This window comes from Photinus pyralis, unplaced genomic scaffold (assembly GCF_008802855.1).
Source record: "Photinus pyralis isolate 1611_PpyrPB1 unplaced genomic scaffold, Ppyr1.3 Ppyr1.4_LG3b, whole genome shotgun sequence".
NCBI classification, from domain to species: domain Eukaryota; kingdom Metazoa; phylum Arthropoda; class Insecta; order Coleoptera; family Lampyridae; genus Photinus; species Photinus pyralis.
In genome coordinates this window covers 5,837,165-5,862,545 of record NW_022170510.1, presented here as the reverse complement: position 1 = coordinate 5,862,545, position 25,381 = coordinate 5,837,165, and the positions used below count along the sequence as shown (strand labels likewise).

The 25,381-nt window shown below is 35.2% G+C and overlaps 9 non-coding genes across 9 annotated transcripts; 1 reads left to right on the top strand and 8 right to left on the bottom strand.

Annotated features, from left to right (window-relative positions):
* Window positions 1-17,561: 17,561 nt before the first annotated feature.
* Window positions 17,562-17,643, bottom strand: Trnal-aag. The gene has a single exon. It is a non-coding gene; the product is annotated as a tRNA-Leu (tRNA).
* Window positions 17,644-17,722: 79 nt separating this feature from the next.
* Window positions 17,723-17,794, bottom strand: Trnae-uuc. The gene has a single exon. It is a non-coding gene; the product is annotated as a tRNA-Glu (tRNA).
* A 97-nt stretch (window positions 17,795-17,891) lies between these two features.
* On the bottom strand, window positions 17,892-17,973 carry Trnal-aag. Its single transcript has one exon. It is a non-coding gene; the product is annotated as a tRNA-Leu (tRNA).
* A 260-nt stretch (window positions 17,974-18,233) lies between these two features.
* Window positions 18,234-18,315, bottom strand: Trnal-aag. The gene has a single exon. It is a non-coding gene; the product is annotated as a tRNA-Leu (tRNA).
* Window positions 18,316-18,394: 79 nt separating this feature from the next.
* On the bottom strand, window positions 18,395-18,466 carry Trnae-uuc. The gene has a single exon. It is a non-coding gene; the product is annotated as a tRNA-Glu (tRNA).
* Window positions 18,467-18,563: 97 nt separating this feature from the next.
* Trnal-aag lies at window positions 18,564-18,645 on the bottom strand. Its single transcript has one exon. It is a non-coding gene; the product is annotated as a tRNA-Leu (tRNA).
* A 79-nt stretch (window positions 18,646-18,724) lies between these two features.
* Window positions 18,725-18,796, bottom strand: Trnae-uuc. The gene has a single exon. It is a non-coding gene; the product is annotated as a tRNA-Glu (tRNA).
* Window positions 18,797-18,893: 97 nt separating this feature from the next.
* Trnal-aag lies at window positions 18,894-18,975 on the bottom strand. The gene has a single exon. It is a non-coding gene; the product is annotated as a tRNA-Leu (tRNA).
* A 2,948-nt stretch (window positions 18,976-21,923) lies between these two features.
* On the top strand, window positions 21,924-22,005 carry Trnal-aag. The gene has a single exon. It is a non-coding gene; the product is annotated as a tRNA-Leu (tRNA).
* Window positions 22,006-25,381: the final 3,376 nt, after the last annotated feature.

Sequence of the window (25,381 nt, the reverse complement as noted above, 5' to 3'; positions counted from 1 at the left end):
ATTGCCCATGTGCAACGCTATCTTTCATATTTGTGGCCGGATTTTTACGATTTTAACAGAAGTTGCATCTTACAAATGGGAAATGAATGCAAGTGGAAATGCGCTTTATGTAAATCGTTTACGATTACTTTTTAACTTGTTTAGTATTACAATAGCGATTGAAATGGCATAACTTGAAATCAAACTAATAACTGAATTACTAGCGATACATGGCAATAAGGAAACATGTTAAAACTGAAAACTGAAAGTAGCTTTATGAAATCAGCTCCCTGGTCTACTCGTTTTGCATTACAGCATAAACGCAGCGATAAAAACGACTCGGCACATCAGTCGTACGAGGGTACGCGCTGTGTTGTACACAATTCCAAACAATTCTAAAACGAACAACAAATACACAAATTAAAATTCAAATAAAATCACCTTTGTACTTATTCGTAGGTAAAATCCCCCGATTTACACTTAATAAATTGAAATTTTGTCATATACAGGATGTCCCGTCATAATTTTTGGCCTTCATACCGAAATAACGTCTACATGACGCTATTTTCTAAGGGGAACTGGGTTCTTTTTTTGTGCGAAAGTGTTTTATTAATTTCAACCTTAAAATATATATTCCGAACAAACTCTTTACAAAGAGTTTATGGTACTCACGGCTTATTAATCACACTACGTTTATTCCGTTTTTTTCGTACGGCACTAATCTCCGCATTTTTCAGTTGAAGACCCAGGTGTTTGAATGACACTACTTTTATCTGCAATAACGCGCATAATACACATTTAAAAAACATTACATTTAGCACCTTCCGGATTTTGTTCAAGTAGGTGCTCTTCTATTTTAATGGCGCTTGCATTGACATTTTTCCAGCAGTTATAAGAAAATAGGCGAAGTCATTTGGCCACTCGTCTCTCGCATTACTCAAGGGATTTCATATTGCAAGTGGCGAGGATGATCCGTACGTATATATTCTTTTAATAAACTTTCCGAGAGGAGCGCATTGTTCAAGTTGCCTCATTAGTACATTTTTACAATTACACTTTTTAATTACTTCGCCTGTTTCAGTTCTGCAAAATTACCAAACGTCAGTTACTCCAATGAATGTAAATGATGCAGCTTTAAGTGTGCCTTACAACGATAAATTGCAGAACTGGGGCAATGTGAACGCCATTCTTTTACTACTGAAGCGCGGCGTTTATTTATTATTTCAAAGCTCGGCATTGTCTTCTTGTGTGTTCAGGACTGAAATTTTTGTTGACAATCTCTTGATTACCTATGGCCAAACTGAATTTTATGTTGGTTCGTTGCAACGGTCATCTTTATTGCAATCTGCAATTCAGATGGGGAATTATGAAATTCATAAATGTCTGACAAGTTACGTAATGCATATGCATTTGCAATTGCCGGAGCTTGTCCGAGGTCCTCAAAGTGAATATTACAATTAATGTAAATAACGTTACTATCAGCAGGTGACAGATACTGAAATACTACTCGTTTTCAAAGACCTTCTCATCTCATTCTTCTCAAATATGTTCCCTGAGAGTCATTTATGAACGGTAGGATTGCCTCGGCCCCCACCTTAGGCTAGTCGATTAGAATCCAAAATCTCAACAAATTTAGTACCAAACAAAAGTAACACAATTAGAAAACCTTGTAATAAAAATTCTAAGGCAACATAAAGCCTTTTTGTACACAACCCGTTTACAGAACAGACATAACGAAACGAATAAATGAATTCAAGGGATCTCAAGAGAGATAAGAAATGCGTACTCACAAATAAATATTCAAAATTAGGTTGGCCTGTCCAAAGACACGCAATTACAGAAGAATTACACTTTCATGAAAAACTTAAACCTTTAACAAATTCACATTTTTGTTTGACACTTGGAATTAAATCTTCCAACGACTCGTCAGACGAAATTGTGATTAAACATAAACTGGACGACGACATTTTATCAATTCTTAACAGACTTTACAAACGGCGACGACTACTTTCCAGAACTTAACTTTGACATAATCAAGTAACACAACTTAAAAACAAACTGCGCATAACAGCGTTTCTGTAAATGTACTTATATTAATATTATTATGCGCAGTTCGAATCATTACTACGATCTGGAATTCAATATTGGTAAGTTTCAGTTTACTCTGGTAGAATCTTTAAACTTCAAAAGCGGGCTGTTCGCATAATCATGGGTCTTGACCAGAGTTTTTCAAAACTTGAGGGTACTAACATTGCCTAGCTTGTTCTTCTTTTGTTGGGGCACGTACATTTTTTAAACAAAAATAAATTTCAAAGAGACTATGATATTCACTCCCATAATACAAGAACTAACACTAAAGTCCATCTATCATAGCCAATTCTATCAGTCCATTATTATTTATAATAATTTATTAATTACCCCGACTTATTCAAGAGGAAAATGGCATTACTGGGTTTAAGCGTAGTTTAAGAAATTTGATCGTGTACCAATTTTCCCTAGAGGAGTTCCACAGTGTGCGTAAAGGAGTTTAGCAACTGTGATTTTATAGGTTGCTATTTAAACATGTCCCTTACTTATATTATAGATTGTTATTTTTGGTTGTTTGTTTTCTTTACTATTTTGTCATATTGTGTTATTTTATAGTATCGTGATTTTACCTTATCTTGTCGCCTACAGTTCCCTGTATTTTATTTGGTGACAATAAAATAACAATAATATTTATGCGTGATTTTGCTAAAAAAAAAAGCTTAACACAAGTCAAAACACTCATAAATGCAATAAGTTAAAATGTGTCTTAAATAAACTCGTCCGTACTATAGTACCCTTTTTTTAATATTAATATTATAATATACAGGCTGCTCATTATGTATATTATGTATATTATGAATACAGTATATATCTCGATAAATATTGACTGTATAAAAAACTTTTCTATATGAAAGTTGTTTAGCATTTTATTTCCCATAATAAGGCAGCATTCATATCATATTAGCATGTTATATTCCATTCCATAATTTTTATTTCAAAAAATAAATGAATAACGAAAAACAATTGATTTTTTTTAAATAGCAACGCACACTTTGATTACGCTCAGTTGATAGAGATTTTTTTTCTCTTTTCAATGACGTACCACGTTAGCACCCGTGTAGAAAAACATTTTACTGCTAATTTCGTTTTGTCTTCAAGGTTTAATAAGAAACGTACACCTTAATTTGTTTTATTTTGATGTGGCAATGTAGGATATCTGGATTAATGTTATTGATCAAATTAGGTATAACAATTTTTTTCGAAATTTTGTTTTTGATAAGGTTACTAACATGTTATATCCTCGAAAAGAGAAAACAAATCTCTATCAAATGAGCCTAATGAAAAAATGCACTGTCATTTAAGAAAATTCAATTGTTTTTCGTTACTCATTTGTATTCTGAAATAACAACAACTGAATGCTGCCTTATTATGGGAAATAAAATGTTAAACAACTTTCATATAGAAACATTTATTTACCGAGATATATACGATATTCCATACATAATATATATAATAATATTATAAAATATATAATAATATTATTATTATACAACTTTCACGTGAGATGAGTTACGCACGCTTTCAAAAAAGCACCCCAGCAACCCCGTTCTTAACTTGCTCCACTTATTTAAGCAGTCCGCACCTCCACTCTATTAATCCGCCTCGTTCTTGACCGACGAAAAACGAGCCGAACCTAGAGCCGAACTACGTTGTGAAATTGATTTCCGTATGTGCAGCGTTTTTCATGCAGATGTCCTGTTATGAAACCTGACCAATTAATTTGTCCGATAACGGCTTTTACACACACATTTGTCCAGATAAAACTCCTTGCTTACGTGGATTTCAAATTAAATGTTTCCTTATTAATGCGTTCTTTGAATTTCATAACAACCCTTAATTTACTGATATAAATTCACAATTTACAATAACAAAAACTCTCGCAAAAACTAAACATTACACTGACAAGTCAATAAAATCTTGAAATTCTGTGTCCATTTGACAAAGTGTCCCTGGAAAAGCAAACATTCAAGTTCAATTGAACTTGCAATAGGCAACACTGAAATAAAATTAAAGTACTTACATTAAATTAAGTCATGATTTGTAAAGGAACGCATAATGACGAGTAAAAAGGTGCTTCAAGTGGTCGAATATTGTACCTAACTGTAATGGTTCAGTATGACCAAAAATTGAAGAATAATTATCAGTATTATACCGTAGCTTATATAGAATACATTAAATATACCAGTTTTAAGATTAACGCAATCGCAGATAATATTCAGAAAATCCGCGTTAAAAGGGTACATCCCATTTTTACGTTTGCACGACTTCCATCAGCAACCGGAAGTGGAAGGCATACATGTATGGTACCATTATAAAGGTCTTTTTCACGACCCACAAAATTGTAGTGAGGAAAAAATTGTCTTTGACTCCTTGAGAAAAATAGCAAAATGTCAATTTTCAGGGGTTCGAACCCTTATAAAAAGGACCCTCGCAGTGGTCACCCTTCGCAAATTATTTGTTAGTGTCTTGAGAAGCGTCATGGCTTGTATTAGACAGATCTAAAACCGCTAGAAAAAATAAATATAAAAATAAATCCCCGTAAAAAAATAACAATAACATAATAACGATTTCAAGCGTCAAATTTAAACTGTCCTCAGTTATTGTGGGTCACATGGTATTCTTGAAGGGGAGGGGAACGATATCGAATGGGTTGAACATAAATAATAGCGGTAGTCCAAGAATAACTGAAATCGATGGCAATTTAATTCAAAAAGTATAAAGGGTTTCCAAACGTTACAAACAGTAGCCGGAAATGGTATGATGGTATGATTCTTACCTAAAATCAAAATTTAAATTCATGAGTAATTTACAAAGAAAAAGGGATCAATCCGTAGTCAGAAAATAATTATCGAAATATGTTTCCGCATAAAGGAGTTAAAATTGTTTAATTGACTATCACAAAAAGACAAATTAATTACAATTCGGCGGTATCGAAAGCCTTTATGGACAAACGTTAATCTCACAGAGTACGACGAAATTAAAATATTACTTTTGAATATGGACCACGGCCGTCTGAATTCAGAAGGGCGTTCTCTACCAATAATCTGCAATCAGATAAAACACAGCAAGAAAACGTCGAGCGACTGAAATACTTTATATATTTATGGATAAATTAATACAGTACAGCTTCTTAGTGCCCTTATTAAAACTGTTGATATCATATTTGAGGGGTCGTTCACAAATTGTCTTTTATAAGAATCATATTTCTCGAGTTTTTCATACATATTCTGGGGTGCCTCATGGCTCAAACTTGGGACCATTATTATTTTTACTTTTTGTTAATGACATAACTCGAGAAATACGCTATTCTCAGGTTTTGCTGTTTATGAAACAGCTGATTTAGGTGTCACACTTGCGAGTGATTTGTCGTTTAAAAACCATATAAATAAAATAACAACGGTTGCATATAGAAACCTTGAATTTTTTATAAGGAACTCTTGTCAATTAAGTATTAGTAGGTGCGTTAAGTATTTTATACAAGGCCTTTGTTAGATCTAAATTAGAGTACGCATCTACGAGTATTATCTGGAAACCCTAAAACTCTAAAGAGTGTTCTCGTGAAAACACTTTTTCTTATTAATTTTGGGGCCTAGAATCCAAAACAATTCATACTTTTTCGATTAGACCTCTCAATCAAAAGTTATAGACTAGAAACCAGTTTCGAAAGAAAATTCAAAGGGCTGTAACTTTTGAACTAGTAGCCCAATCTTCGAACTGTTTGAAATTATGGATTCTACAGGGCACATTCTATAAGAAAACTTTTTTTCCCGGTCGATCTGAGACAATTTTTTCTTCGGGGCTCAAAAAAAGGCAGTGTAGAACCTTCCTTTTTTACCAAAAATCGACTACACCAAAATTTCTCGGGAAAACACTTTTTCTTATTAATTTTGGTGCGTAGAATCCAAAACAATTCGTACTTTTTGGATCAGACTTCTCAATCAAAAGTTATGGACTAGAAATCCTGATTACAAGCATTATGGCACGTATCCTTTCTTGATATCATATAAATCTATAAGAGAGTAATTCCAATTAAAAACGTTGGAGCATAGAAGGAATGTCCATTCTCTTATTTTTCTATTTAAAATTAAAATTTATAGGAGGCACAATCAACTTCTATGTTCCAAATGTTATACCGTCAAGAACTCGAAATTTTGTATTATTGTAAAAACATTGCTAGCAGCATTACATAATAGTGTGCATTTATGGAAAAACACTATAGATATTTTTTATATGTCCCTAAGGCAGTTTGCAAGATCGTGTGACAATATTCAAGAACTGTAAAAAAAAATTTTCACGGCATTTTTTTTTAATTTTTTCTTTTGTTTTCCTTTGTCTTTTTTTATTTTAAATACTCAACATATTTTTTTTATATTCCTTATAATTTCGAATAGTTTTTTTTAATTAATACATGAACATTGTTATTGGGGCAACCTGTTATGTTCATAGATAGATAAATAAATAAATAAATACTGAAATTGTAACTAACACTTAATGGAAAGTAATAATTCAATTTAAGCTATACAGGGTCATACTTGACGAGCGTCAGTTAGAAAGGTATGGAAAACCTTTGAAAATTAAGCTAAACTGATAAGTCCTTTAAGGGTTTTGGCACATGATGAATTGAACTAAAATATTTTCAAAATGGCGCCACTTCCGGAAATACCGGAAGTAGCCGTCAACTTTGTTATTTTAAATAGGGACCCCCTGTTTTTTCTACATTTTCGGATTCTACGGTGGTAGACTCTGAAGAACAGGAAATAACTGTACTGGTGTATTTTGCTGCAAATCCAACTGCATCGCTTAATGATATCCAAAGAGAAATTGACATATCAGACACGAGTGCACAAAGAATGGCGCCACTTCCGCAAATACCGGAAGTAGCCATCAACTTTGTTATTCTAAATAGGGACCTCCTATTTTTTTAATTTTTCGGATTCTACGTCGAATTTGGAGTACAACGGTACCGTTATTCCTGAAATGTTGTAGTAATTTGCGAATTGTAGCCTATGTGGGATGCGCCTTGTCAGGATATCTTTCGGAAAAAAGACGACAAGTCCTGGCAGCTATTCGATTACAATCACCATCTATTAATATTAAATTCACAAAATCTTCATTAGTGTATCCCAAACGAGCCATTATTGACCAGAAGTATAAGTTCAAACAGCGAAAAATTTGACGTTTAAACATTATCATAATAAAAACAAAAGAATAAGCGACAAGCGACTTAATTTTTTTATCAATTTTCCACAAGAAGCAACTAAAACATGGAATATCTCGGAAACCGTTTGAAGCAGCTTTTGACATTTTGCATCAAATTAAAGGTCTGGGAAAAAGGAAAACAAGGGTGAAGAACAAAATGGGGGTGCCATTTGAAAAAATGGAGGTACGGATATTTAAAAGTTTAAAAGTTGAGAGCTTTGAAAAAGTGACGTAGTCTCACTTTTTTAGACTGTTACGCATACCATAAGAAAATTCGATTTTTCCTTAATAAAGCATTGAAAACTGTTTTGCAATATCTCTCACCGTTTTCGAATAATAAATTTTTAAAATTACCCCTGCAAATTCAATTTTTGACACAAAAACTTGAATATCGGCGAAGCCCTTGGAGCAAAGGGTCAACTATGGGGTATCGTTGTACTCCAAATTCGACGTAGAATCCGAAAATGTAGAAAAAATAGGGGGTCTCTATTTAAAATAACAAAGCTGATGGCTACTTCCGGTATTTCCGGAAGTGGCGCCATTTTGAAAATATTTTAGTTCAATTCATCATGTGCCAAAACCCTTAAAGAACTTATCAGTTTATCTTCATTTTCAAAGGTTTTCCATATCGTTCTAACTGACGCTCGTCAAGAATGACCCTGTATAGCAAAAGCAAAATTTTGCTTTGTTGTTGTCGGTACACAAATCGGCAATATGCGAAAGCATAAACGTAGCGTTAACTTCAAAAACTAATTTACAAAGCAAAACTGACAAAGTAGGTGGATGAATAGCAAGGCACCTAATTAGGGAATTCTTAATGGTTAAGTACTTTCGTTGTATTTCTACGAACGTAACTTGAAAAGAATGTGAAACTGCCAGAAAAATGGGAAATGAGGAAAGCATCACAAACGATTTTTAATGATTGGGGGACGATCAATGTGACTGATGTGAGTCCACATAAATTACTACTGGTAGGATGTAGAGGCAATAACGGTTCTCTTCTTCATAGTATTATAATGAAAGGCCTGTTTTGATAGCAATTTAGTAGGTACTTAGGTATTACAAATTTATTGCAAAGTCGTAAAATCGAGGCGGCAATGTTCATAATTCGTAAATTGGATATGGACTGTATAGTTCGCATGGAGAATGAATATATGATGCTATTTAATAGAATTAAAATTACGTCACTAGCACTGGCATTAATTACACGTATACTACTCGATACTTTAAACGTTTGATGTTTTCAATCACTCAATAAGGGACATAAACAAAGGGTTAAAAGCAACACTACTTACTCACCTACTCGCTATATACATTACTAACTGGTATAATGTTGGATTAGGATCAGGAGGCCGGTCGTGGATGAATAAATAATACAATTTACTAATCAAACAAATAACCCCTCTGCTTGTTCCAAACTTTCATCCGAATCAACTTGTGCGTGGGGAATTTCAAAACAAAAATTAGAATTACTTTGATTTCCCGGGGCTATACGCGGAATTTTTCTTGTAATGATGCGAAATGAGAGGGAATGAACGAATTTATAGGGGTCTCAATTACAGTTACGAGCTAAAAGAGAAGAAGTGATCTCTTTAATAATGAAGATCATAAATAAGAATGCCAGCAATTGACGCAACGACAGTTGCTCCTTTTATAACACTCCTATTGACTTGCAAAATGGTACAGGCAGATTGCCATAATTGCGAATTATGAATGATTAGCCGACTTGCTTTGTTATTGATTATTAAATTAGGTGCCTTAGTATTACAGCCGTCGTAAACTTGTCTTTATTATTTTGCTAGCAGCAGAGGTTTGTTATAACGATGAAGCTGGAAGGCGATTAGAGAAAGGGACGAACATGAAGAGAATGAAATTAATTATTCAAACTCAGTTTCGTTCGGTAATGGCGAGGGAACTTGCCGAGTTAAAAGTTGACCCTTTTCTATATAAATAGAAAATATTTTAATATCTCATCGGATGGAGCACAAATGGGCTTAGGTCAGTATCAAGTGAATCCGGAATAAAATCGGAAGCGAAATCCACAGGCAAAATTTGGATTCAAGTGGAATTTATAAAAAAATATTTCGAATCAATAAGTAAAGTACCTTCGTACACCTGTGGAAAGATAGGCAGGTTTATTGCTTTATAGGGCATCTGAGCATTTTCTTTTATGGCATCTCACTTAGCTTTAATGGAATGCGAAACCGTAAAAGAATCTACGCAGTCACTTTGAAATATAAGAACAGACGCAATCGGCCCAAATAAATAAGGCATTTGCTCGCGGTAACTTTCGCCGTGTTGATATCTAAAAAGCCTATCTGATTGAATTTCCGTAATAAAAGTGCCGTCATCCCCAGTTAGTATTACACTTAAAATTTTAATTATGGATTGTTCCCTTGGAAGCAAGAAAAGGTTAAGTTCATCCGATTACGGGAGGCCTGCTACGAATAGCACTTCCATTAAATCAAATACGGATATTAATTGCGTTAAGGTCGCTTGTTACATCACTTACCCTAACTACGTTCTGTCCATTTTCATCAATTTACGTTGCATTCGGTCCGTGAAAATCTATCAAACATCACATCACTTTTAATAGCAGTTCGTATTTTTCTGCGTGAATATTTCATTGGGGATCATCAAATATTCTAAACATGTCGGCCAATGTTCTTGATATAGGTTACAAAATGCTCTTAAAGGAATGAATAGTCTCTTACAGTAATCGATAGCAAATTAGTTTCAAATGTCAATGAGTGCTTTCTATGTATTACCTCATTTAAAAGTTTGAGTGACGACCATAATTTATTACTAACTTCCAAAGGGCTATTTTACAGAAATGTTTAAAGATACCTATTAGCGAAAAGAACGGAAACGTAGTAGGTATAGCATGACCTTAAAAAATGGCGAAAAACGCATTCTGTTTTAATAATTATTTCTACTTTGTTGGAACAGTAGCTTGACTAAAATGCAAAACCAATTAAAAGCACTACCAATTTATTACCCATGTGAAGTTGGCCCCGCCCACATGAAATAATTTGACAAAAATGTGTCCACAACTACAAACTACAAACTAAAATATTTTGTGAACTTAGCCCCATTCATTGCCCGTTTTTATAAAAACGCACATACGATCGTTAGTGCTCTTTAGTGCTCGAAGCTTATCGTTAGTGCTGCTACAGAACATGAGAAAAATAAAAAAAAACGCAGACGGTGTTAATGCTATGTTAGTGCTGTTAAATGCCAGATACACAGTATCTCAAATTCTTTTGCTGCTCCTAAAAAAGTCAAGTGTGAAGTTGGCCCAGCCCATACATTTTTAATTAGATAAAACCAGATGCGATTATCAGTGGTACTACGTTAGTGCTCTCCAAAATGACGATTCCAGCATTTCATCTTTCCAAAAAAACGAAAATACCTAACATACTATGCGAAGTTGGCCCCATCCATTACTCGTTTTTAAAGAAACGCTCTTAGAATAATCTTTTAACGTGCTCGAAGGGTATGTGTATATTCCAAATATCCATAGAATGTTCCATGAATGTATACTTCGTCTGGCATACTCCAAGAATATTCAGCAATGAATATACTGAGAATACACTATTAATTTATTCCTTGATACTTTGGTATTGAATATTTTGTATATAATCACGTGTTAATTTCAAACCTTAATTACAATACACAAAATGTCTGTTTTAGGTAAGTGGTTAGCCGCAGCCATATATTGTTAACTAGGTGAAACAACATGTGATTATTAGTGCTACGTTAGTGCTGTTTTGTGCTCGAAAATTGAGATTCCAGCATTTCATGTTTTCGAGAAAAACGAAAAAAACTAAAATATTGTGTGAAGTTGACCCCATTTATAACTCGTTTTTAATAAGTAAGATTAAACACATTCACTTACCAGATAACAGTTTTCTAGTAAGTTTTGATATTACAAATCGTTTTCCAAGTATACCAGTCGCTGATAACTTTTATAAACTCTTTGATATTTGTTTAAATCAATACTTCTTCATATTTAATAATAAATTTTATAACCAAACATCTGGTCTTAATGTGGGTGGAGCATTATCACCATTATTAGCTGAAATTTTCCTAAATTATTTAGAAAAACATAAACTTATCAACAACGTAATACACATAAACCATTGCATATTTTGGTATAGATATGTAGATGATGTTCTTTGTCTTTTTAAAGGTTCAGACACTGAACTTCATACTTTCTTAACTTTTATAAACACTTTACAAAAAATGATCAACAAAAAGAAAAATAAGATACAGTGGATGAATTTAACAACTTTAACTCCTATTACATAAAATAATTACAAATATATCGGTACAATTCCTTATATAAATAACATTTCAGATTCAATTATTAACATTTTCAAAAAATCTAATTTCAAACTAGCTTGTAAACCCTATCAAAATTTAAATATGTCTCTCGGCCAGAGTTGGACTGGGTCATTGGGTCAACTGGGTCACCTGGGTCACTAAATTAAACTGGGTCACTGGGTCGCTGGGTCAGGTCATACTCTGTTCAGTTAGACCCAGTGACCCAGTTTGACCCAGTGATCCAGTTTGACCCAGTGACCCAGTTTGACCCAGCGACCCAATTTCACCCGGGGACCCAATTCGACCCAGTCACCTAGTTTGATCGAATAACGCAGTTAAGTCAGTGCCCTCGGTTCAAGTGTACAGATTATGCAATAAATGAAATGCTGGTTTGTTGAAAATAATACTCAATTGCTTGACAACTGCCATTTCTGTGATGTTTGCTTTAATACTGCCGTAAAAAACTTTCCATGTCCCGAATTGTATTAGAATAATGTTATTTCTTTGCTCAGGGCTTACCAGTTTGCTTACAGGTGTTCATTCACATTTAATTTTTTTCTACTAGTTAGCTTAATCCAAATAAATCTTTTCTCTAAATACTTTCATTGACTACTTGACTACAAACTATAAACAAATGCATTTGATTTTTTTAGGTATTAGTTCTCTTGAATGAAATTGGGCTACGTGCTTGTTGCCGAATATTATTGAGGAAGTTTTTTTTAAATTAAAAGTTACTTGAAATTGTTTTGGATGATACCTAACAATAATTTAATTACTGGGCCACCGGGTCAAGACGGGTCACTGAGTAAAGCTGGGTCAAGCTGGGTCACCGGGTCAAGCTTGGTCACCGGGTCAAACTGGGTCAAGCTGGGTCAAATTGGGTCAAACTGGGTCACCCGGTCAAGCTGGGTCACCGGGTCAAGCTGGGTCATCGGGTCAACTGGGTCACCGGGTCAGTAAACTAACTGGGTCACCGGGTCACTGGGTCACTCTATGCTTGACCCAGTCCAACTCTGCTCTCGGCAACCATAAAGACAAAATTCCTCCTTTTGAAAATTCCGGTGTATGCAAATTAACATGCAATACTTGTAAGGGTTTATATATAGGAATGACCAACAGAAATATAAATATTAGAGCTAACGAACACTTTAAAGAAATTAAAAACAATCAAATTTATAATACCAAATCCAACTTTGCTTCACACATATTAAATACTGGTCATGCATTTAAATTACCTCAAAATTTAGAGTTGTTACACAAACACAATAATTATCACAATTTAGTAAATTATGAAATTTTAGAAATCCACAAAAATATTAACAACCCAAAAATGTTCAATGAAATGATAAGTGAATGCCCGTATTTTCTAACAAAAATGTTAAATTTATATCGTTAATACCACTTTCAATCATATATTTAATCTAGTTAGTTTAATTCATTAATTTAAATAAAAACGTCGCTTTCATATAACTTCATATACCTATGTAATAAGTATCCTACCTTGTAACATAGTTTATAAAACTTTAATTTTAGTATATTTAAGTATATGTAAGCCAACCAAGAATAAAAATAAATTTGGGAAAGACAAAAATTTCTTAATTAACAGACATACAATAGTTAGTTCTGTTTGGTGGTCGAATATAATATGCCATTGATCCATTATATATTGGTAATATAACAAACATTTCGAGTTAAATTCAAATACATATTCTAAAACTTCGCAAACGTAAAGCAAAGCAAGATTTTGTTTACCTCGACGTCTATACTTGGATGCGTACCCAGATAACATTGAATATACCAGAAAGCTTCAAAAACCTGCAAAAAGGTATATTTGAACATGTATATACCTAGGAAACTACCTTGTAAGGTATATATATACCTAGAAAACTACCTTGTAAGATATATTAGGGACATACGAATGAGAATACCTCAGACATTCTAAGAGTAAACTTTCTGAATATGTTTTTGGGATATCCTGAGAATAAATTTACAGAATATTCTCAGTTTATTCTGAATATTCTTTTGTATATGTATAAATATTATTTCGGATATTCTGAAGATTAATTCAAATTTTCACATGTAAATAGAATAGGATCATAAATACTGCTCTACGTATGTGTATTCAGAATGAGGTAAATGATTATAGTAAGATAACCGCAAGGAGAATTCGTTTAAATGTGTCTGTTCATACCGCAGTCGAAATGGCAAAAGCTTGTATAAGAGGTGCGCAGAACTTTCAAACGCTTCGTCGTAGTAAGAGCATACTAGGAGAAGGGTTATAAATATAAGTGAGCACAAGTGTAGAAGTGAAGTGATTGCACGGGCATCACAGACGCGGAACCTGCGCTAGCTGTAGCCAAACCGTGCGTTGTCAAGCGAATCGTCTGCGCTGTGAGATGAGAACGACAATTACATCGAGCAAGCAAGCAAGTATCATCTCCATAGAGCCGTAGCAGTGTCCGAATGAGAGTCCCAGCAGTATTTTGACCACGAGAATTTCCATAACAAAAGACAGCTAGTTTGATTTGTGAGCGGTCTGCGCAAAGTCCACTTGGGAAGCCAATTCCATTCCCACAACGAATCAACAAAGAGCCACACCTAGATTTTGGTATTACTTCAACTGCATTAAACTCGGAGGGGGGGGGGGATACACAATTATCTGTCTCATAGCCCCGCTGTAGAATTGCCAACGGTCTTTGGGAATCGCGCGTATAATTGCTAACTTTTTATACCGTTCCATCAAATTTTCAAAATATCAAAGTACAAAGAGACAATAATCGTTGTTTGCTGTGGAAACTTCGTAATCGAACAAGAACCGTGTGAGTTAAAGGAAAATCAATATTTGCAAAACCCCCTACACATATTTTAACAAAAAATTAACTACATCCATTAGAAAGTGTCGCAGCCATTCAAGAACTAATATAATTACAAACTGTGTCGTAAAGCTCTAAAATATATTTGTACTTAATTAAAACAGAATAGCTATAACGATTATTGTTACTCCAAGTCGTTGTAGTTGTATCATAGTGTAAACATCCTATTCTTTACACTATGGTTCTATTTATGCAAAACCATTTTCATGTGTGTACATAACAAAATGGTAACGGTTAAATGCAATTACCCATAGAAGAAGATAATTTCCAGCGGCATGCTGCAATTCTCGTACTCTATTGTTGAGATAACTAGAATGTAGATTGTACCAATTCGTCCCTAAAACCCGATTACTGTAATCTGATAACAACTGGTGGTGGACGAAGCGGAGAAAATGAAATTGCAGTTTCCACAATTTTCTTTTCCCCGAAAGCAGTTTTGTCATTTTTTATTGAAACTTGTTTGCAAAGCCGGTTATTTTGGTCGTGGCATTACGCGTATTGAGGCTCAATTTATATCTTTGTAAGTAAAATAGACGACAGCCGACTGAAGAACTGACAATTTCTACGACTTCCTAAGCCTTGCACGTCAATATTAATAGGATTACCAATTGGAACTCCCACATTTTGCTCGTTTCCCTATTCCCGTGCTTCGCTTCGCGTATTTCGTATTCGAAACGGCTATGAGTTCGGCATAGAGAAAATCAAAGAGTAAGTGTTGCTTTCCTTAATTAATTGTGTAGGTTAATTCACACGTGAGTATTTTACCAATTAATAGAAGTAGATGTTATACAAAAGTAACCGCTTAGGGGAATGAAGGATGTAAAGTACTAATGGAATGTATACAAAAGCTTATTTGAAACCTGCGATCTGATTTTAAAAAACCGTATTACTTGTGCAGATTCAATTTTCAGATTTCGTAAATGTAAATCGAGGTAGATACCGAAATTCGGCGCGTGTATAGATATTTAATGAGGATAAAGTATTCAGGGTGGATTTTCAGTGGAGGTAGACACAAAGCGATGATCGGTATACAAATCTAAGTACTAGGAAAGATTGAAATTGTATTACGTCTATGATCAGTTTCAATTCAACGAATGCTGGTTTGGGATAGTATGTTCCCGTAATTGATGTGCCTCAATTGTAATTGCTAATTGGTATAAAGTAAAAACAAAACACTTGCATAAAATAAAACTGAACCTCTACGGCATTGGTAAAAATTTTTCTAATGAAATAACTAAGTCCGACAAAATCCATCGCTAGCTCAGTAATAAATTCCCACTCTCAAATAAATACTCATGTAAATTGGATTTTAATGAAAATAATATCGATCCAACACCACTTTTCTTTACATTTTTTTGTGATTTAAAATATTGAGGTAATTCATGCAACAAATATAAAATAAAATTTCAATTCCTGTCTCGTGGCCACGTTTAAAATCTAATTATTTATTTAGATTTTTTGATATCTGTAATTAATCCAAGGCCTGGTATATTTTACTATTCGAAAGGTTTACACACCTCTGGATGCTAAATATAATTTAATTTACACAAAAGAATGGTATCAATGAACTTAAAATTCCATTTCACAATGAGAAAAATGACTGATGAGAAAAAAACACCAAAATCTTTTGTTTGGGTCCGCTTGTCATTCATAAAACCTCTGTTCACAGAAAAAACTTCTGTGGGTCGACCCCTTCAGGAATGTCAAAATGACTTTGAGCATAAATTGCTATCTAACATCCCTGTTTTTATACAATGCAAAAAATTCAAATAACTTACATTTATCGATGAATCGAAGTTTTCTCCAAATTGGAATCGAAATCCCGCCCACTTCACAATAAATAAAAAGCCAAAAAAATAAATAAATTTCTAGTTAGCCATGAAATGATTTTCAAAAACAAAACCAAAAGCTCAATAAATGGATATATAGGTTTCTGTGCCTTTGTAAAGAAAAGCCTAGAACCATTTAAAAATGACAGGATCTACTAAGAGTACAAAACATTTTGGAAGAATCTAAGTAAGATCTTAACTTCTGGAAGACAATAACTAGTATGAAATCGTTTAAATAGGTGCGTCTAAAAACACTGAAAGTTCTGTGGAGGGTATTTTATAAACCTACCGATGGTCCCTAGGGAATTATGTTTAAGTAAATAAAATTAGTTATTTTAAAGACTATAGTATTTGCACGGACACTTATTTTACGAAATGTGATATGGAATTGTTTAATATAATCTCTTCTGAACTAGGTCACAGAACACCTGTTCACAAAGCTTCTGTGTTTCGCAAGATTACTGCAATCTTATCTCGTGGATTTGTTTTACAATACGTACCGACAAAGTGAATATGGTAGCTTTTGACAAGTTCTTATTGGTGGTAGAGTCAACACTGGCTAATAAAACACTGATCTGCCACACAAAATGCGCTGAAGTCCCTGCGATCTCACACGAGAACTTTTTTCTACAATGATGTACTCGAAGAAAAAAATTACCTAACGCGATTATTGAAAAACGGTCAACAAAACTGTATATTAAAACATATTGATATACCCTCGGATATACCTATCCCATAAGTGCTGGGATCAATACTTTCCAATACTGGTTCGAATATGGGTTCGTAACTTGACATTTGCACTTAATTCTGGATGGCCGACCTGCGTAGCTCAGAAGAGCTCACGTTAGAAGCTCTAACTTTGGCTACAAGGGTCCTGGGTTCGAATCCCAGGTAAGGCATGGCTGTTTGTGATTGTATAGTGGGTTGAGTGGGAAGAGTAGCAAATTGCTAACACTCCGCCCACTATAAAATAAAGGCAATAAAATAAAAATAAAATGATTGGAAGGTGCTTGAAAAGATGTGCAAACTGTACCAAGTACCTAACCATAAGTACTTTTGGGTGTGTGCTTATTGATAGTAAAAATTTCCGATACCGGGAATCGAACCCGAGCCTCCTGGGTGAAAGCCAGGTATCCTAGCCACTAGACCATACCGGAGTATGTCTTCCAATTGTTTGAACTTGTCGAACTCATCCTAACCCATTGATCTTGGTATTCTTATACAGTGCAGGGAGTATATACCGATTTAATACACCCAAAAGAAAAATTGGCAGCGGTGGGATTCGAACCCACGCCTCCGAGGAGACTGGTGCCTTAAACCAGCGCCTTAGACCGCTCGGCCACGCTACCGTGTGGCAGTTTGGCTATTTGCATAAAATGTCATGTTTCTAAGTATCCTACCCACGTGACATTTATTAACAGTAAAAATTTCCGATACCGGGAATCGAACCCGAGCCTCCTGGGTGAAAGCCAGGTATCCTAGCCACTAGACCATATCGGAGTATATCTTCCAATTATCTCTCCTTCCCAAGCTTATCCCAACTTATCAATCATGGATGTTTTTATTGGAATTTTGATAATAAACTCAGAACAAAAAGTGGCAGCGGTGGGATTCGAACCCACGCCTCCGAGGAGACTGGGGCCTTAAACCAGCGCCTTAGACCGCTCGACCACCCTACCGTGTGGAAGCTTGGCTATTTGCGACAAATGTCATGTTTATACCTATCCTATCACGTGACATTTATTAATAGTAAAAATTTCCGATACCGGGAATCGAACCCGAGCCTCCTGGGTGAAAGCCAGGTATCCTAGCCACTAGACCATACCGGAGTATGTCTTCCAATTGTTTCAACTTGTCGAACTCATCCTAACCCATTGATCTTGGTATTCTTATACAGTACAGGGAGTATATACCGATTTAATACACCCAAAAGAAAAATTGGCAGCGGTGGGATTCGAACCCACGCCTCCGAGGAGACTGGTGCCTTAAACCAGCGCCTTAGACCGCTCGGCCACGCTACCGTGTGGCAGTTTGGCTATTTGCATAAAATGTCATGTTTCTAAGTATCCTACCCACGTGACATTTATTAACAGTAAAAATTTCCGATACCGGGAATCGAACCCGAGCCTCCTGGGTGAAAGCCAGGTATCCTAGCCACTAGACCATATCGGAGTATATCTTCCAATTATCTCTCCTTCCCAAGCTTATCCCAACTTATCAATCATGGATGTTTTTATTGGAATTTTGATAATAAACTCAGAACAAAAAGTGGCAGCGGTGGGATTCGAACCCACGCCTCCGAGGAGACTGGTGCCTTAAACCAGCGCCTTAGACCGCTCGGCCACGCTACCGTGTGGTAGCTTGACTTTTTTCAACAAATGTCATGTGTCTAAGTATCCTACCCACGTGACATTTATTAACAGTAAAAATTTCCGATACCGGGAATCGAACCCGAGCCTCCTGGGTGAAAGCCAGGTATCCTAGCCACTAGACCATATCGGAGTATATCTTCCAATTATCTCTCCTTCCCAAGCTTATCCCAACTTATCAATCATGGATGTTTTTATTGGAATTTTGATAATAAACTCAGAACAAAAAGTGGCAGCGGTGGGATTCGAACCCACGCCTCCGAGGAGACTGGTGCCTTAAACCAGCGCCTTAGACCGCTCGGCCACGCTACCCTCTGTGAAATTAGATTATTGGAGCAAACCGCAGATGGGTAACCACAACTTCAAAAAAAAAGTATTTTCCTCTGTGGGAAAGAAGAATAAATTAGTACTTGCATGGATAATTGGTGTATGAAAGTAGTACCATATTTTCTCTTTAGAGATTTGTTTGTGTTGTTTACTAAAGTTATCTAGTGTGACGTGACGTCAATGTCGAATTCCTATACGAAATTAATTTAAAAAACATGTATACCCCGAGTGTTTCAATAAACAAAATTGGAAACGTAAATTCCCTCTGCTGTAAATCTTACGTCTCCTCGTCACGTATATAAAATACGCCTTCTGGTGTTTATTTATACCTATTGTTTTGTGCCACTTACACTTTCTTACCGTTTGAATTATTTGTGTAATTACTAAGCTACACAAACGTGGATTTGGTATTGATAAATGCATTAAGAAAAGAGTAGTTACTCCGTTTCGGATATGAATACTTTAATAGATTTATCAAGTGCTGTTTTGGAAGTATATTCAACATGAAATCTTGTTGAAGGGTTCAACCTCGGGTTCAACATTTTAATTAAATTTAATTATTTTAATATGATTTGATGAATAGAATCAAAACGCCTGTAATCAGAAGTCTATAAGATAAAATACACGGGGAAGGGATGCAAGGGATAAGACAAGATAGATATTATAATTGGATCAATACAATAATTGTTTTATGTTTGATCTTGTATTCACTAATTAAAGATTTAAAATAGCATTTCTCAATGAAATATATATAATGAAGTGTAACGAAATCTCCTTCATTATACAATGTGCATCAGCCCCAATAATTTTATGGATCGTTAAGTGGTTTCACTACACCACTAGTTTAACAAATGTAAGCCAATAATAGGGCATCTTCCCTAGCGTGTACTGTACAGCAAAATTATTTCTTTCTTTGAATATCACCGTTTAATAACTACAAACTATCTTAAGTTAAAAGTAGCGCAAATTAGTCCGCGCTTACAAAGCGATCCCACTGCTTTCGTGTCTAAAATTGATAAGTTATAAAAGCCCCTCGAATTCCTCAAATGGAAAAGACGAGGCTTGCGTGTATTTCTCCTGACTGAAAATCGGAAGCTTTCGAAAGAGATGACACTAAGATGGGTAGACAAACAGGTAAACTGACATTTAGACGAATTTATCTTTACATTTTGGTTAGCCACCGAATGTGTCGAACATTTTCTTCGTGATCTTAATTCATTGTAGCATTTTATCTCGGGCGGTAAAAGCTTCTTAAAAAGATTTATAAGCAATATACCCGTAGCTTTTTCGCTTTTGTGCCGATTAGCGTTTATAATGATCTTATATCCTTATTTCAGTCTGTATTCGTGCCGTATTTTCTTGCCGGATATCAAACTTAAATTCGCATCCCCTCTTAAAGTAGCTTCTGGATAGTATTTATCCTTGCTCTTGTTTCTCGCGTTCGATAACGGAATTTGTTGTGTTTTTTGTATTTATTTGAGTAATACAGTTTTACTACTAACCACAAACTCCCGTTGCATTAGCTAGTTAACTTTGTAGCAAGTTCCCATATTAATGTCTGATTTCAGGCGATATTTACAAAGTTATTCGTGCAGAATAATGTGAACAGTATCTTGTATATTTAGGGGAGCTTCACCCTTCAGCTTCTCAGTGGGGGCAAAAGTTGAGGGTATATTTTAAGCGTTCTGCTCTGCAAAATCAATGTTAAAAGCAATATGCATTTCATAATCCTATTGCTTAGAGTTCTGAGAAATTTATGGCATCTCAGAAATTAAATGAAAAACTTCTACTCCAATCGCTTCAAGACCACAACAGAATCATGTTCTAGAACAAAACACGTCATATTTTCCGGAAAGATAGCATCACAACCGCCTTCGTTCTTTATCGTTGATGGCGCCTCGATGTCCATCGACATTTCTTGAATATTCGCTACACTGCCCCCCCCCCTGCTCTAGAAAATAGCCTGAAAAGTAAGTATCTTGACTATTTATTAGCAATGGCAATTTTGGAATTTTTTTAAAAAAGGTCATGATAAATCCTCTTGGCTTTGGTGCCTGTCTGCATAGTAAGAGTAAATATTGATGTAGATTTTAGTCTTATGGGAAATGGGCAAAACATTCGAAAAGCATAAATTCAGAAAAATTTACAAAAATTCTTCATGTTATGGGAAATTCCAAAACGAAATAAAAATTCAAGCAAATTTCAAAAAATTCAAATAAATGTACACAAAAATTCAAAGCTGTTTCCTCCTCGATGGCAGTTCTTCACGGTTTTTATTTAATTAAATCCCAGGTAATTTAAGCTTAAGGGAAAGATGAAAAGAATTTGAGAAAAACATGTTCACCTGTCATCTTGCCTGTCATAATGAAAATTGTCCAAATGGAGGAAAACTTAAGAGTACAATCGAAATTTTCTGACAAAGTGTTGCCCATTTCTGGAGTCTAAGTTCCAGCACCCTATTGGTGGAGCTCAGGAGAAGCTGTGGACGCCGAGCTTTATACCCAAACATGCTCACCAAAGTTGCTTAATTTTATTAACACCAAACAATGATAATTATACGTCCAAATATACCACAGTCCACGAGTTTTGGTCGTGACTGTGTCGAAATGGATGGGAAGCCCCGAGGGAAGCCCAGAATGAACTACAATATTGTGGATGAGCATTTTTAGAATTCGGGAGTTGACTTGAATATCGTACAATAAAATCTCATACGTTATTTATAAACGTACTGTAGAGACTGTGCGAAATCATATTTTTAGATTGATTTATTTACAGGGCTATTTATAAATGCATGAAATGTACCTAATAATGATATTACCGCCAAACTTTGACCTTTATTTTTATGCATGAGATAAATAACTATAATAAAAAGGCGATAAGTACCAGGAAAAAAAATTGAGGAAAATTTTGGCGGGAAGGTACACTAAGCACACGGTAGCGTGGCCGAGCGGTCTAAGGCGCTGGTTTAAGGCACCAGTCTCCTCGGAGGCGTGGGTTCGAATCCCACCGCTGCCAATTTTTCTTTTGGGTGTATTAAATCGGTATATACTCCCTGTACTGTATAAGAATACCAAGATCAATGGGTTAGGATGAGTTCGACAAGTTGAAACAATTGGAAGACATACTCCGGTATGGTCTAGTGGCTAGGATACCTGGCTTTCACCCAGGAGGCTCGGGTTCGATTCCCGGTATCGGAAATTTTTACTATTAATAAATGTCACGTGATAGGATAGGTATAAACATGACATTTGTCGCAAATAGCCAAGCTTCCACACGGTAGGGTGGTCGAGCGGTCTAAGGCCTAAGGGTTCGAATCCCACCGCTGCCACTTTTTCTTTTAAGTGTTAAGGAGACCTTAGTTGTCAACTATTATTCTAGCATAATCCTTTTTCGCGATCGATTTACAAATATTGAAAAAAACTACTACTACTATACCGTTTCATAAATAAGAAAGTGGCGTAACACACCTAACTTTTCGCCTGCATATGGTTTTTGTGTCTAAGGCTGATACTGAAATTTCATAAGATTGCTCCGCAAATAAGATAATGTGACGTAAATTTAATTACGTGATTTATTTATTTACAATTAATTAATAATGGATTTGTAACAGTCCTTAAATAGATTGATTTGTAACAGTTAATTCCTAAGAAGGTAGGTTTATAACAAACGGGCGCAAGACCACTACTAATCGATGCGACGTAGATGTTGGAACTTCCATTGAACACATTTCAATTTGCTTGTATAGCAAGCAAATGGTTTCTAAAAAAATCATTTTCGTATTAAACACCTCACATTTCCCGGGAAGAATCTTCTGCTTTTGTCTAAACCAAGCTTAGTAATTTTGCCATTTATGATTTTCTCTTTTTTGCAGGATATGAAGAAAAGCAATAAGAATACAAAGGAAACAACAAAACCGAAGCCCATTGCAGACGATCAATATAATTCTGACGAAGAACAGAACTTTTCAAACTGGTTACGTAAAACGGACGGAAATGAATTCCTAAAACTTTTCGTTGTATTAAACTCACTTATAGTTTTTCTTACATTAAGTTGGCCTAGCATTGAAGAAGCCCTAAGTCAAATTTACCACATTTATCTAGAAAACTTTTAAGGGTGATTTCCAAAATGTTTCCTTTTCTACTCAGAGGCTGTCTATTTTTAACCGTCATGTTTTGGTACACAATTACGGTATGGAATATGGTCGACAACGGTTTTGCCAAGCAGTTTAAGAAGTACCTAGGAAACGACGCTGAGAAAGTGAAGAAATCAGAAAGAGTAGATCCGGATACTGCCAAGACCGAAGTGTGTGGTCAAGGTTCTCGACAACTAACAGAAAACACTTTTTTACTGGTGGATAAAGACACATGTACAATTTTAGAGTATAATAACAATAATATCTAACCTTGTTACCTAACTTTATTAGTATAGGTAGCATGAATAAATGTGGTAGTTATACTTTATAGAACGTTCATTTATTTCAGATGGGTACCTAAAGAAGAGGTAAATGCGAGGGTAAATGTAAGAAGCGAAACGAAATGAAAATGTGTACCCTTGTAAATACCGTATTATATACAGGGTGGCAAAAAATGCCAAGGTAAAATTTACGAGTGCACGGTATATTTCATCCAACCACAAAGTAATGAGGGCAAAGATGTTTTTTTTTCAAAAACTGATACCTTCCATACAAAAGTTAGAACTGATTTTTTCATGTTCACTTGTTTTCATGGCACATCTGATTTGCTCTAAGTGAAATTCTTCTGTAACCTACATTTATTCACAATTTTAAAAACAAACTCTGCTTTACAGGTTGATATGAAATATTGCTTCCATTAAATAAATTATAACAGTTATGCTTTTGATGATATTTCTCAAAAACTGTGTTGGTCATGAAAATTATTTGTCACTGATTTCTACTTGAAAATATACAACACTTTCTCTTCTGCATTTTTTTGTATCTCCCATACTGTTGGGTTTTAATGAAAAAGCCCATGTTGGTTTTTCGTTGATATTTAGTATAATAACAAAAGCTTCTTTCAATTAGGCTCTGAAATAAGACGCATTTTCCCATTTAACCGAGATCCTAATTCAAATAATCCACCCTGTATATAATAAAAAAAAGTTTCAAAACCCAATCATCGTGTCGCGTAACACAACCGTAAATGATGAGTAACGGGTAAATACAGGTCATAGCAGCTATCAATTAGCGAAAACCCAAAGTCTCTAGGTGGCCCAGGGGCCGAGATCTCGATGGAACAGACCGAGAACGAACAGACCGAGAAACAGACAGACCGACAGACGACGGAAAATCGAGCACATAAGCGTTACCTCAACCTGGTTGTGTTACGCTAAAAAACTGTCCATAGAAGGGAACCGTCCATTTCCGGTCGTCTATAAGGTAAGGAAAATAAATTTATAGATTCAGTTATTATCAAAGATTTTTCAAAAATGTCAAATGCGTTTTTTAAGTTACAAAAAGGGGCAACTTTGCCCCCATTTAACGTACACTGTATCCGAGACTGTATCTCTTAGCGTTACAGAGATCCCACTGCTACGTACCTACATCGGTCGATACTGCAAGGTGTCAAAATTATTTACCTATGCATAGAAACTATAAGTGGTGGAAGGGACCACTCGGACCAAAATTTGCATGTTCTTGTTCAACAGCCACAAGCATATACCTAATAAGGGGACTAGGTCCGCTTATTTTCGTATGCCCTTTCTGATTTTGAAAAATTCCTCCCTCAGTTGGCGCATCCATGAGCGAAAAAATTCTGAATTCGAGTCAATTTGGTATCGTGGTATCTTTGACAAGAACATCAAACTTAATTTTGGAAAAAAAATGCTTTTGTGTCATTCAGCTTGCGCATGCGCCGCCACATTTTGTGGTCCCACCAAGAATTGCACCTGAAACTGTGTTTTAATTTTGTCGTCGAGATTAGGTGTTTTTCGCCCCATTTTGGAGAAGTTATTATGGAAATATTTTTACAGAGCAAAGAAAAGACATACCTTTCCAAAAACCTAGGTTTTCCCATGCTTCAATCTGAGAACAAAATTTTAAAAAAAAACGCAAATTTTGGGGGCCTCGGTCCCACACGAAACAATTTAGACATTCAGTTAATTTGAAAAAAAAATGCTTGTTGTCTCCTATACCACATACCCAGTTGAGATATCACCGAAAAAGTGAAAATTTTGTTTTCATTTTCCTTAGCTTAAACGATTGGAAATGGACGGTTCCTTCTATTGGCACTTTTTTCGGAGAATCTGCGACTGTGATCTGAATTTCCATAACAGTCTAAATGTGGAAGCTACACGCTACTAGTTTCCTAGTTTTTATGGGTTCCACCTCGGGTTCCACATTGGATTTTTACAGAATGAGACAGAGGACAAAAAA